Genomic DNA, 15,807 nt, shown 5'->3' on the forward strand with positions numbered 1-15,807 from the left:
GCCATCGCATCATCCAGGTGGATGCTATAGGCTACATCTTGTATATGGATATACATCTTGTCCTTTTAACAGTAAAGGGTTTTTTTCCCGTGCCCTGACAGCACAAGTCAAAGCATTTGTCAGTTGTGTCTTGCTCCGTGTTCACAAACTTTCGGTACTTTCAATATAAAAGTCTTCGCTACTGACTGACTCACTCATAAAGACAGTCTTTGCCGCCATCTAATGGCGAAATAATGTAACTTCTGTTGCTGGTCACAGCCAGGGACTATTTTTTCCAGTGGAAGGCTTTTAGTGATTTAAATTTACTTTATAAAAGTTGCATTGATTCATATATTTTGGCTTTATTGTATGGTAACTGTTTTATGAAAGCAATAAGGTACTCGAGGCTAGTGCATCATGAATAATTCACGGCTGAAGGGGTTGCAGGCACTCCTCTTCACGTCGTGGATAACAACTAGCCTGGTCCTACCAGACACTCGTCTGAGTCTACCAGAGTCTGGCCACTCCCCATACGTACTACCGGCACACCTGGTAGTACGTATGAACTTAACTGTCAGTTTCGTTACCGCCCCTTTTTAGGGGAAAATAAACTAGACTACCAATAGACTTCAATACAAAATAGCAGCACAAAACAATGTCCGTACACAGCCTGCAGGCATGAATAACTTAAGAAATCACTAAGATTTAAACATGTCAAGTAATTATATGTCCACCCTGTCTGCCATAGAACGTGAAAAATGCATCTACAAACTTAATTTGGTCAATTTAAAAACATGTCCCTTCATTCTCTCAGCGTCAAATTAGTGTAACAACCCAGTGGCCAGAGGTGTCTTACCCATACATGAACTCCTACCTCATCGAGTCACCAGGTAAGCCAGTGAAAGATTTTACTTCGTTTTTGAAAGTAAACATCTTTAAATGTATATATTATGTCTTTATATTTAGAGTACTGAGTGCACTTTTCTGTCCAGCCATACAACTAGCCTGACTTAGCTTTCGATAGCATCATCCGTAATTGATGGCAGGTAGCCTGGGCTAGTTGATAACGGACATACACTAAGACAGCCGAGCAGTTATCTATCTAAAATAACACGATGATCATGATAGGTTGTAAAATATTGGAGTTGTGGGAAGCTTACATAATTTAAACTGTATGTTTAAGGTTGCTAGTGTCCTGCTTTCTAATCAAGCTTGAGATGTCATGCAATACATTATTATTGAGATAATATTATTCAATAATGTTTAGCCTGTCTGTGATGTGAAGAGTAGATCATACTTTATTTTAATGATGGTGTTGTTTCATTTATAGGAATTTACACGGCAAGCAAAATGAAAAACTACAAATCATTAGAAGCGCGCAGATATTTGATATGAAATGTTGTCCGCAAACATAAGTGTGTGGAGATACAGGATCCCACAGCCTCCTGTTGCTGTCTTCTCGACGGATCGCCTACAGCCATAATTGCCTTGTGTTCGGATATTTCTTTTTACACGGCAAAGGAATGAATTTCAAATTTGGGTTTTTACAAACATTATTGGTGTACCGAACTACACAACAACTCTTTGGTATGTTGTTGTGAGGTTAGTCCACTTCCTCGATCCGATACTGTATGGCGGTATGTTTTCTCCTAAAAGTGGGCGTGAATCTGTTCAGAGACATTCTATGACGTTGTGCCAGTTGTGAGTATTGACAAGCATTAACTTCTTTGAAGGCGGATACTCTGTTGAAGTTTAAAACTATTGGATCTGCCCAGAGCCACTCTGGATCTGCCATAACCAATCACTAACGTTTGGTCGTGATGTATGTTATGAAGAACGTACGTCATCGTTCTCAGCCACTCCCTCTGTTCGCTGATTGGACCGATTAAAAATTGTCCGGAGAAAACCTGCAAATATACCGCAAACCCAGACGACGTAGGCCCTGTCCCAAAAGGCACACTTCATATGCACTTTCGGTCTTGTCGACTTACAATGGCTGCCGCGTCCGCGTGTCCGTTAAAGGGTCATTTCACCCGTGGAGACATGAATGTGTATTGAAAGTGGGTCATTTATGTAGAAGAAATGTGAAATTATTTTTGAATTTGGAGCTTTCTAGACTGAGAAAAGCCAGAAAATGTATTTTTGGCTTATGTGGATGAAAGACAACAACTCCCAGAATGCACTTGCTTCGCTGCCCTACAAGGCCACTCCCAAGCCACGCCTACCGGTAAGACAGCGCAGTTGAAAACAAAAACATCAAGGCAAGGCTAGGCTACGAGTGAGTCTCCGTGACGAGTTTGCCCATAATGCCCGGGATTCGGCTTTTGCGTTCTACAGTCGCCATTCATCATGTTTACTGTGGCGAGCAGGACGAGGCTGTGGGGCGCGGGAGAACGGCGCGAGGCCGGTGGCGTGATTACTGACGACCGACACCTGTGAGGCACTGTTCTCGTATCTCGCACGGAGGAGCAGGTATTTTCTTAGCAATGGTAAAACACACATCAACCGATCACGCCACCGGCCTCGCGTCTTTCAACCGATCACGCCACCGGCCTCGCGTCTTTCTCCCGCGGCGCTAGCCTCGTCCTGCTCCCTGTATTACTGTGATTACTGATGAGCGCGCCTGTGAGATGCACCGGTCTCATGGGCTATCTCTCACGGAGGTGCGGGTATTTTCTTAGCAATGTTAAAACGCAAATCAACCGATCACTTGTTTAGCATTCATGTAAACATTACATTCAGATTCACCAATCGGGGTGAATTCAGTTAGATTGAAACAAAAGGTGAGCATGTAAACAATGGATGGCGACCGCAGAAAGCAAAAGCTGAATCCCGGACATTTTTGTCGATCTCGACGGCCGGACATGTCCGGGAAATAGAGTATGGTAACCCCTACTACTCAGCTTTCTTCGTCCCTGTTTTCTGCAGGTTTCTGCCGTTGAAATCAAACGCACTCGCACTGATCTGTGATAGGTCTGTTAGCGCATTAGGTCCAACCCCCTATGGGCGGGTTTGAAAGGGTGGATCTAGTGCTTGTAGTCTTAACAGAAATCCCCCCCTCTTACACTTCCTCCTACAATGACGCAAAATGACGATTTTTGCGTCATTGTAGGAGGAAGTGTAAAGAGGTAAATACAGATTTCTCTCGTCTCGGGGGAAAATGAAAAAATGTTGCATGACCATTCAATAGTATGACTGGGTTTCTAACAATGCAAAGCTTAATGCAAATGGGTGAAGTGTCCCTTTAAGTACGTGACACCGTAGGGTGTCCCATTTGTCATTTTAGGTCTCAGAAGGGTGCTCGCGAGCGGTCTATTTGCCCCCATCGATGCACACTTTTGCCGAGCCCGCACTGATGCCAGCTCCGCAGCAGACTTCTTCCTGACAGTCAAAGCAACGTTACGTCACGAAAGTGCGGACTCAGAGGAAGACCACGAGTGTTTAGGGTGCCATTTGGGACAGGGCCCTACTGAAGGAAAATGAAAATTGAGCGGAAGTACGTTGGAAGCCAGGTTAGCTAACAACGCCCTTCAGCCGTGATTATCCTCTTGTACCTCATTGCTTACATAATGTATTCAAAATGTCTAAAAAATGTAATGCTCCAAATAATATCAATTCAGACAAAGATGCTGAAAGAGATCTGATTTCTCTAGGCTTTCTGAAAGGTCGAAGGTCTGTCTCTTGGTCTGGAGAGCAGGAACAGCTGTGTGGTGCTTATATAGATCTCTGGTCATTTCCTCCCTATAGGGATCAGCTCAGACACAGCTGCTCTGAGGCACCATGCGTCTAGTATTGGATGACTCTCTCTGTGTATGGGACACAGCAGCTGAGCCGGGACACACACACCACTCTGTGGTCTGAAGCAACTGGTTCATGTATGTACACACAAAACCTTATGTTTGCCCAGAGAGTCATGCAAGTCGAGACATCCTTTGTCTGAAATCATATAAAAAGGGCCACTTACCAAATAAAGCAAATATTTATTTATATATGTATAGACACACATGTCAGGATCCTGTCACCAAAGAACAAGACCAATCAAGGTGACAGGATCCTGACACTCATCTGTTTGTCTCGTGTTTGTGTGAGTGTACGGCTTTGGGGTTGTTCTCTGGGCCGTGCGCTCTTATGTCTGTGTCTTGCATGTTCGAGGGTTGCTGTCTGGATCCTGAAACTTCGGTCTAGTCTTGGTTCTGTTTTGGTGTCGGGGTCCTGATTAAATTAAATTATATTATATTCAACCAGAAAACATTGATATATAATCATAATATTTAACACTACAGTTTTTTTCTTTCTTTCTTTCTTTCTTTCTTTCTTTCTTTCTTTCTTTCTTTCTTTGAGGTTGTCCACTCCCTGAATCTTCCACATAATTGTGTCTCATTTCCCTAACTGAATAAAATCTGCTACACCCCTCTGCTTGTGCAAGGTCAGCAGATTTACAATTTGAAATCTGCCCCTCCCTTCCAAGTTCATGAATATTTCATGGCATGTGAGGGGAAAAGAAAGACAAAGGGGGGGGGGGGGGGGGGGGGGGGGGTAAGCCAATCAAATAACCCTGTGGACAGTGAGGCGTTGTAACCCCCTCCTCATCCCACATACACACACATAAGGCAGAACCTGCTGCTTCATCCACCCACACTTTCTTCTTCAGCTCTCGTGTCCATACACACTGCATCACGGTAAGACTTTCTACACTCCAAACTTCTGGATTCTTTTAGAGGTGTCTTTGTGTTCTTTCTACTTATTTTCTGTGAGAGAGAGTCTGAATTGTCAAGAGATATAAAGTGAGAAGCAGAGAAACGACTCTGAGAAGCAGAGCACAGAACAAAGACAGAGGCGTGATATTCCCAGTTCCCAGAAAGAAAGGATGGTCAACAGTCATCAGACTTATCAGACTGGCAATGGTTATTAAGAAATGTGTTCCTAATTATAAGCAGCTACATTTTCTTATTGATTGAATGAATGATTATATTTTTACACAATTAAAATAAAAAAGAATGGATGGGACTAAACGAATATGAATTTATTTGGGTAAGAAATATTACACTTTTTTTTTGTCTATAGAGTAAAAACATGGCTGACAAACCCAACATGACGGAAATCACATCTTTTGATAAAACTAAACTCAGGAAAACAGAGACCCAAGAAAAGAATCCCTTGCCAACCAAAGAAAGTAAGTATGTGATCCCGAAACAATGGCTAAGGATGTCATTGTGATTATGTTAAGATCAATGCATTGTTTTGTTTTTGTTTAAATATATTTTTTATGTCTTGATTAAAAACTTAAAATGACAGTTAGGTTCAGGAAACCTACTGCATGTGAAATTATCTAGAACCATGCATTATTTCCCATAATTTTGTTTGGAAAGTAATCTATTAAAAAAAAATTGGTAAAATTTTACCCCTTTAACACGTAATTCATTAAGTTGTCTGCCTCCTTTTGCTTTGATTTCACAGTAATGATACTCAAGTGATTTCACTTATTTTTCTCTTGCTCTAGAAAATAAAATAACTTTAATCTTAAGTCACTTCAAATGCTTATGAATGTCTGTCTTTCTTTCCTTAGCTATTGAACAGGAGAGGCAAGGAGAGTCCACGCCGTGATTGATGTTTGTAACTGAAGTCACACAGCAAGGAGTGAAGTGAATGGCTGAGATCAACAGAGAAGAGACTTTGAGAGGAATCTAACTAGTAACTAACTGATATGTATTTGGTTTTATAGATTTGTTTGTTCGAGAATGAAATAAAAATGTACGAATGTGTTTCATGGAGCGCACGCAGAAAACCAATAAAATCTTTGAAAAGCATGACGAGGTGGCCGAGTGGTTAAGGCGATGGACTGCTAATCCATTGTGCTCTGCACGCGTGGGTTCGAATCCCATCCTCGTCGGAAATCAATGTTATGGTTATATAATTCACCATAAACTTTCGAAACATGAAGAAGGGTTAGAAAACAGGTGTATAAAAAGAAATTAATCACTGATTATTCTTAACGTATATTCTGAAGATGTTTTAATCGCGTTGTATTAGCAAAATGCGTCAATAAATTCTTGTCAACAACGCGTCTCCCAACCAAATGAATATAGGCATTTATTATTTAATTTTATCAGTAAAATAATGCATTCCGAACTGCTGACACAGCGCCTCATTTTACCACTAGATGGCACTATAGAACAGGATTAACACTCTCTGCCATGCACAACTACTGCAGCCATTTAGAATTGTTCTGTAGTCTATCAATACATTATTTAATGCAATTACATCAGATTTAACTGTAATTAAATAGCAGAAAAAATGGGAGTAATTCCTTAGCCTACTTTACTTTTTCAATGGATAAAGAAAAAAATAATTAATAATTATTGTAATACATTACACTCAATACTGATAAGATAACTATAAATTATTAGTGAACAATTACATGCTATTTATAATTAAGATTAAGATAATTGTGTGGGCCTCTGGTGTGAGTTCACGTAGTGTAACAGCGCAGCGCTTCTGGGTTATACGTCAGAACGTAGGCTTACTATTGGCCGACGCTGGTCATGTGTGTGATGCGTGTGATGCTGGCTGCGCTGTTACACTATGTGAACTCACTCAGGCCCACACAGAAGAAAATGATTAGTTGAATAAAGTCATTATTTTTGTTTGTTTTTCCACACAAAAAGTATTCTCGTCGTTTGATAAACTTATGGATGAGCCACTGTAGTCACTTGGACTATTTTAAACATTGTCTTTACTAACTTTATGGGCCGGCAAGTTTCAATTACAGAGAAACTTATGGTGGAGTGATCCAGCTCTCAGATTTAATCAAAAATATCTTAATTTGTGCTCCGAAGATGAACAAAAGTCTTACGGGGTTGGAACAACATGAGGGTGAGTAATTACTGACAGAATTTTCATTTTTGGGTGAACTAACCCTTTAATGCTTAATTTTGTTCGGTCTGTGGTGTAATTTATGTCACTGTTTACTTTATTTCGCTATCCTCACTTTAACTTGCATAAATTAACTATAGTGTCCTGCACCCTCTAGTAAAAAAATACTTAATAATAAAAATACCCTTGTTTAAGAGGTTTTACATGCTAGGTCATCACATCATCAGGAGATGCAGTCTGTTTAGCTAAAAAAATAAACATGAACATTCCAAATGGTAGTCATGAAGTAGCAATCAAACTCAGTACTGATAACCAATCTGACGCAAATTACTGTAAAATAACCTGAGAGAAAATAAATCGGCATCAGCTGGTGTAAACATTAGCCTACGTGATGCCGGTTAGACCAAGTCACAAAGAACTTCCAGGATTGAGTCTCAAGGTTGAGGACGAAAAGAATGATAAGAAGAGTGTTAAACAAAACAACAGGTGGTTTTGTGTACCAAAGACACTATCAGCAGGTCTTTCACTATTACTGACATCATGCTTTAGCCAAACTGGCATTGAGCCACGGCCGTGTCCGCTTTCAAAAGCAAGATTATCAATAGGCTATAACAAAATGATCTAATTCTAAACTAAAAGAAAAAGTTGTGTGACGGTGACCACAAAAGAAACATGCAGGTCATGACCTGGTCAAGGTAAACAAGTCTCTCATAATAACCACCAGATGATGAGTTTGGTTAGTTTAGGTTGTAAAATGTCACATGCTCCCTAAAAACTTTGTTTTGTTGTTTTAATAATAATAATAATAATTAATGTGTCCACTCATGTTTATTCAAGATGCAGTGAATATAGGCCTACAGTTGTGATTGAAATTATTGATGAACAAATCAAACACAACAAAAGTTTCATTTGGTTTCCCCCAAATTCAACTGAAAATGCAACTTTTAATGATTTCTGCTCTCTCAAAATTATTCAACCCCTGGAAAGTATATTTAGCACTTAGTAGAACACCCTTTTGCTGTTATGACCTGCTGCAAATGAGATGTATATCCAGACACCAGCTTCTAGCAGCGTTTCTGAGGAATCTTAGCCCGTTCCTCATGAGCAATGGCCTCCAGTTCAGTAACAGTCTTGGGTTTGCGTGCTGCAACCGCCTTCTTCAAATCCCACCAGAGATTTACGAGGATCAAGTCAGGTGACGGCCACTGATGGCCACTGTTGAATCTTCCAGGACTTTTTCTTCAACCAAGCCTTGGTGGAATTTGAGGTATGCTTGGGATCATTGTCCTGTTGGAAGGTCCAATGACGCCCAAGCTTCAGCTTCCTCACTGCCGGCATGAGGTTTTCTCCTAGGATTTCCTGATACTTCAATTAATCCATATTGCCTTCCACACACTGCAGGTTTCCAGTGCCAGAGGATGAAAAGCAGCCCCAGAGCATCACCAAGCCACCAGTATGCTTCACTGTAGACAGTGTTCTTGTCACGATACGCTTCATTCTTCTTCCTCCAGACATACCGCTGATCCAGAGGGCAGAAAAGTTAGTTTTGTTTCATCGCTCCACAGAACAGAATCCCAAAACTTCTGTGGCTCAATTATATGACTTTGAGCAAATTGACGTCTTGGGGTTCAATAGCATAAGTTTAGTATACGCGCCTTACTGTGCAGCTGAAACCTCAGTGCCCGTGGCCTTTATAGTCGTGCAGGTCTTTATAGTCACTCGAGGGTTTTTCTGAACCTGCCTCAGAAACTGGTTGCAGACATTGATAGCTTCCTTTTTCTGCCCCGTCCCGGTAGTGTAACCAATGTTCCTTAAACCTTGAACTTGCAAACTATGCTTCCAACAGTGTCTCTAGGAACATTTAGTGCCTTTGCTCTCTTTTTGTATCCTGTTCCTTGTTTGTGAAGGGCGATGATATCTTCTCTATTTCTAACATGCAGTCAAACATGACACTGAACAAACCTAGCTATAGTTCAGGTATTTCATGTGTTCTAGCTCAAGCACACCTGAGGGCTGTTGTAAAAGACGCTAACAAAAGCAGGGATTAAACTCCAACACCTGACTTGAATGAATCTAACAAATAAATTGGGGCTAAAGCGGTTTCATAAAAGGATTCAATGAAGTTCACGCAATCCCACTAATTTGATGCAGGTTTATCTAGTCTAGATAATTGCATTGCCCACACTAGCAATGTATAGATTATCATGACAGAATGCTAATCAATGACTTGAAGATAGTTAACTCCACATCAGCTACATAAATGCATCAACTAACCATTCAGAAACGTCCTGTTGCATTCTACATGTTGTCACTTCTTCTTGAGTCTCTCCATCACTGTCGGACTTCGGTTTGAACATAAAAGGAAGAACATTTTCTGACTTTTAAGTGTGTGTCTGCAAGCTGCTAACACATGAGCTCTGGAAGCTCCGCCCTCTGTGCCGGGAGCAGCTGCTCATTTGCATTTAAAGGGACACACACAAAACGCTTACCCTCAAAAGGGGACAATTTTACCATGCTATAAAAAAAATTATAAATGATAAAAAATTTAAAATAAATCTGTGGGGTATTTTGAGATAAAACTTCACATACACACTCTGGGGACATTAGAGACTTAATTTACATCTTGTAAAAAGGGGCATTATACCACCCCTTTAAGCAGCCCTAGAGGTCGATCATGGATCAAATCGATCCACCATCAAACAGCATATGTTTTGTGCTGTTTTATGCATTTGAGACATGGTGTTTTCCTCAGTGCAAAAATAGGAGCGCAATAATTCTGACTAAACTATGCATTTTGCTTGGAAAATTAATATGCGATATTTTATAACACCCGAAATATCTTCTAACTAAAATAATTTATCTTTAGGATGTTTAAAAAATATATATAATAAAGATACAAAAATATAGTTTTGGGTATAGGACCTATGCTACTTAATAAAGATGACTTATTTAGAACTATTTAGAGAATTACAGCTTTTAAATCAATAATTGTTTTTTTTTTTTAATCCCCAGTTCCCCAGTTTTAAATTATTGGTTAGATTCTTTCTAAAGTACACCATGAAGAGGATAACATGAAATTAAGAGCAAAAGTAAACATTTTTGAAAAGATATGGGCAACTCTAAAATCAAAGAATATTCGATAAAATAAAGGAATACATACATATTACATTAATTACTTTTTTATACAACCCTCCCTCCCTTTTAATTATTTTATTTATTTACTTATTTAATATTGTTATTATTTGATAATTAAATAATATTACTTGAATAACTTATTAGGAATTATGTGTCATTATAAGAGTTTGATATAAATAGGCTATGTGAATGTTTAATTTTTATTCATATTTATTGATTTTTTTTTGGTCTTTTTTCCCTTTTTTCATATGTAAAAGTGTAAAACTATGTACTTATTGGTTATTGTTCTAATTATGTTTTTTTTTATGTGTTGGTTGGTACTTTTTAAAAAGTAGAAGAAAAAATAAGGCATAATTATTGGGGGAAATATTATGTCTTTATGTCTTTAAAGGAACTGTCCATTTGTATGATTGTGTTAAATGTGTTTGAATTGAAAGACACAATAAAGTACATAAAAAATAATATATATATATGCTAAAATATTTGTTGTTGGACATTAGATGTGCCTTATTTAAAATTTTAAACCTACAAGTAAGTGTATTTTTATGATAGCAATAACTGTAAAGGGACTAATGTAATGGAGTAAATCAAATGTATAGGCTAGCCAATTACTAAGCTCAGATTCATCTTACCAGTTAAAATTTAGTCTGTGTGGGGTTTTGTTTAATTATTTATTTTTAATTTTGTGTTTTTAACATCTGCTTTTAAAAAGCTTTTTTTAAAAGATTGTGATGTTCTAATGTTCTTCTAATAACCATAAAAAAGTACTACAGCTGCCAAATAAAACCAGAGAGAAATGTATTCATAAATCTTTAAAACAGTCTAATTAAATCTTGGGCACAAAACATTTAGCCAGTAAGAAAGGAAAACCTGTAGGATATATATATATATATATATATATATATATATATATATATATATATATATATATATATACGTTAACATAGACATTTCATATACAATATAATTGAACACGTTTGTCTATATTGTCTCATTTATCATTGTAGCCTTATTTAAGTTGATTTTTTGTATACTGTATATTTATTTTTGGACTGATAGTGGTTTATAAAGTCAAATAATGGTATGAGAGAGCGTCAGTGGTAATATTCCTGTAGGTCAGTGTTAGAGGAACGGTGCAACAACTCAGGCTTAGCCTGACAGTTAGCCGGCCCTGGACCAGGCTAGTTTCCCAGCATAAGTTGCTGAGTTTGAATTAGTTTAAGTTTTCTATATGAAACAGAATCAACCGACAATAAGTCTGACTAACCAAAATAAGCCTGGCTTGTATTCTAATCTTGTTTTATGGGACAGTCCTCTGGTGCAACTAATGAAGCCCTTGATCAGTTGCATCAGGTCTGCTTGAGACAAAACCTGTTTTGCAGATTTTTGCTATTGAGGGATTCTATTCAGGGGAATCAACATTCATTTTTGAGACTGTAGAAATCAGTAAAAGTTGTGTTTTCAGCTAAATTTGGGGAAACCACTTGAAACATTTGTTGTGTTGAGCTATTTCAATTCATTTGTTTGATTTGTTTATTGCAAACAGCTGAAAGTCTGTAAATTTAGCAAATAAACCTAATTTGCAATGGGGGTTGAATATATTATGTTTTATCCGATGGCAACATCAAAATGATATTTTTTGTCATTTCATTTAAACTTTTCTTGAAAATGGTCAAAAAAAAAAAGTAATTTAATTTTAAATCATATGGAAACAACATAGAAAGAGTACATTTCTGTGAACCTTTTAAACAAGAATTTTAACATATTTTTTCTTTTTTCTTTATAATGGACTCATAAAGCCTATGTCAGATCCATTTAACAGGGAAAACAATCATCTAAGTATCATTCTCAGACACGTTTCGTGCATGAGAAACAAACTGCTTTCAGAAGGACTGGCTAAACAGTACTGGTCATCGTTCAGGGACAGAATGTACATTGCCCTGGCAGCACTTCATTATCTTGCAATATCGACAAAGTGGCATTCTAGGAACAGGACAGGGTGTGTGTGGCCAAATTCTCTCATGCTTAGGACAAAGTGTGTGCTCAGGACTTTCTGTATTGAAGGTGGTAAGACTGAGAGGACATTACACAAAACAATGGATGGGTGGAAGTTCAAAAGAAAACTTCTTTACATCCTCATTATAGCTAATAATATTTCATGCATGGGAAACATGTCTTATTCTGCATCATAATTTTAAAAATATTTAGCTTGATCCAAAACTAAGTTAAATGCAAAACAGGCACCTTAACCACGAACAAAAGCACTGCTGATATTACAGGTAAATCATTGTGCCTACGTTACAGTGACGGGAAGGAGTCCAATTAACTGATCATGTTCCAACAAGTTGTAATTATTTCGCCTAATCTAAAAAAATATGCATACAAATGTTACAGAGGAACTTACATCTGAAGTCAATGGAGCCTATTTGTTTCAATAGTTTCAAACTCTACAGCTCAAATAAAAAATAAAAAAATGAACAGAAGAATTAATATCTGCTTTTACGTCCTACAAAAATTGGGGTAGCACTATTTTACAGTCCTTTTTCCCCATATACATACTATATACTTATTATATTGCAATGTCTGGGTAATAACTAGGTACCAACCCTGAACCTAACTTTAACCCATGTATTTACCTTCTATTAACCAGTACCTTCTTAGGTAAGTACATTTACTAAAAAAGTGCAACCAAAGATGGCCCCCATTCATTACTTTATTTTATTTTGAAGAAGTATGAAGACACAAGTCAAAGACTTTGTTTTAGTTTTATTCCAAAACATCATATTATATCCAGAGAACAGTACAGTTGATTTCTGGCATTCTGGATTTTCTTAAATGCCCCTCATAGGGTCATAATTCCATTACAAAAATGAAATAGCTGCATTTGAACTATTCTCAGATATTAAAAATGTAATTACAAATAGTCACCTTCCGAATGGTTAAAAAAGGAAGGCACTGAAGTGCAGCTGAAACAGAAGCTGCATTTTCAACATACTATCCACCAAACTCAAAATGCTCCTCCCCACAACAGAGACACACTTGCTCTGAGCATTTCATTATTTAGGTAGAGTAGAAAATAAAGCATGGAAGCACTAATGAAGGGATCCACAGCTGGTGTGATCTTCCCTCAGATCATGAGCACTGGTAGAACAGGCTGAGACAGTCCATCTTTCCACAGGAGCTGGAGACATCCATCACATATCCATCACAAACTGGCTGTCATCAGCTGAGAGAGAGAGAGAGAGAGAGAGAGAGAGAGAGAGAGAGAGAGAGAGAGAGAGAGAGAGAGAGAGAGAGAGAGAGAGAGAGAGAGAGAGAGAGAGAGAGAGAGAGAGAGAGAGAGAGAGAGAGAGAGAGAGAGAGAGAGAGAGAGAGAGAGAGAGAGAGAGAGATTGAAAATGTGATCTCTTCTTTAAAAATCCTTTGAACGGTGTTACCCCCGGCCCCGTCACACAGTACACTCTATGGGCAGTTCCCTGATATGGAAATCAGACTTGCCAACAGTGAGCAGGTCAGATGCATTTTTGTTTGCTTTTCTCATGAAGTGACTTCACTGACACCAAAATGTGACCTTGAGCTTAGAATGGAGAAGAAAAACAAAAGTGGAACATTTTCAGTTACGTTTTCATGAGTATAACTTTGAGTATCTACTCCACCTGGAAACATTTGTAGTTTTTATTTCTTTTTATGTTATCTAGGAGCATTTATTTACTTAAAAATACATTAAAAAAAAAAATGAAAATGACTTAAATACACCTCTTCAATGTTTTTAATTTTTTTATTATTTTGATAGGGTGAATTCCGGTAGATTGGGACACTGTGCATTTGAGATGACTGGGGAAAAGTGTTGAAAATAATGGGGGGGGGGGGGGGGGGGGGGGGGAAAGCCTCATTACAAGAATGACATTTTAGTAGTTTGGCATAATGTTTTATTACAATTCCAAATAGTAATAAAACTATAAAAAGTAATAAAACACAAAGTCATGTGCGATATTATAAAGGGGACCAGATTAAATACTAATTACAATTTTGTTTTTGAAAAATATATTTTAAAAACTTTTTCTTTTAAATAAAATGTGTAATGTATTCTTGCTGTGAAATTGATTAATGACGCTTAATCAATTCTAAAATAAAAGTTTGGGTTTATATAATATATTATATATGTATGTATGTATGTATGTATGTATACAGCGGGGGAAATAAGTATTGAACACGTCATCATTTTTCTCAGTAAATACATTTCCAAAGGTGCTATTGACATGAAATTTTCACCAGATGTTGGTAACAACCCAAGTAAGCCATACATACAAAGAAACAAACAAAAATAAGTTCAGAAATTAAGTTATGTGTAATAATGTGAAATGACACAGGGAAAAAGTATTGAACACATGAAGAAAGGGAGGTGCAAAAAGGCATGGAAAGCCAAGACAACTGCTGAAGAACTTCTTCCTGCCTCTATGTATTAATGTTCATGGGTAGCCTAAATGGGTTTTACTGTTAAGTATTTTACTGTTATGTGTCAAGAAGATTCAACAAGACATTTTCACCTGGCTATACCCAATGTTTAGATCTGTTGTGGTATTTATGCGAATTAGCACATACGTAATTAGATTACGCTCCGTTTGTCCATGTTAACAAACAATTTTAAAAAACTTGTAATACATTTTTTGTTTGTCTTGATGTAAGTAAGCAACTCAGTCATTTTCATGGTGATATCGAAAGGTTAAAATGTTTACTCTATTCACGTAAGAAAAAGAATGAATATGGCTATTTGGGTCTTTTTCGAAACTTTCCCCTAATGGGATTCTTCTGGGCTTTTTTTTCCTTATTCAGGACATATTGAGGATACAAAATCAGTTGAGTTTGCTTCTGTTGCAATTTGTTCAACCTTTTTTCATAAAATTACTGGACTAAGAGTGGGAATAATGTGATTTAAGGTGTTTACATGGCCGTTTATTGCGATTAAAATCGACGTAGGCCACCTAGTTTAATGCGACTATGGTTACTACGATTATGAACTTAATCGCATTAGTTTGATCAGTATTAGTTAATAAGCATTCGCTTGGCACAAATGTGCGCTATTCATTGATTGTGAACTGATCTGAAGCGCTGTTGCGCGAGCCTGTAGAACGCACAGCAGCGCCACGTTCAGGGATTGAAACGTGAAGCGCTCACATTTATTTAATGAAATCATAGCCTTTTGAAGTTTAATAATCACATTAGGCAGTATCGCGATTTATGTTTTTTCATCCCCAAAATATAAGATGCTTTAAAATGACCTCTTGTTATACCAAGGTATTGAAGACTTTTTATGATCTTACATTTAAGAAAACTGATCCGCAGGGATTTTTCGCACATGTGCTCCAAACTACATTTTACAGTTCGCCCACATCTATTTTTAATCGCAAATGCAAGTGAAATGGTCGCACTGTAGAACCATATATATATAGCCTATATATATATATATATATATATATATATATATATATATATATATACAGTGAGGAAAATAAGTATTTGAACACCCTGCTATTTTGCAAGTTCTCCCACTTGGAAATCATGGAGGGGTCTGAAATTGTCATCGTAGGTGCATGTCCACTGTGAGAGACATCTAAAAAAAAAATCCAGAAATCACAATATATGATTTTTTAACTATTTATTTGTATGATACAGCTGCAAATAAGTATTTGAACACCTGTCTATCAGCTAGAATTCTGACCCTCAAAGACCTGTTAGTCTGCCTTTAAAATGTCCACCTCCACTCCATTTATTATCCTAAATTAGATGCACCTGTTTGAGGCCGTTAGCTGCATAAAGACA

At 37.5% G+C, this 15,807-nt stretch overlaps 1 long non-coding RNA gene across 1 annotated transcript; it reads left to right on the plus strand.

Moving 5' to 3' along the window:
• The first annotated feature begins 799 nt into the window (after nucleotides 1-799).
• Nucleotides 800-4,491, plus strand: LOC307145145. The gene is made up of 3 exons (XR_013818908.1): nucleotides 800-869; nucleotides 3,727-3,854; nucleotides 4,321-4,491. It is a non-coding gene; the product is annotated as an uncharacterized lncRNA (long non-coding RNA).
• The last annotated feature ends 11,316 nt before the right edge of the window (nucleotides 4,492-15,807 follow it).

This window comes from Squalius cephalus (assembly GCF_949319135.1).
Source record: "Squalius cephalus genome assembly, chromosome: 17".
Taxonomy (NCBI): Eukaryota; Metazoa; Chordata; class Actinopteri; order Cypriniformes; family Leuciscidae; genus Squalius; species Squalius cephalus.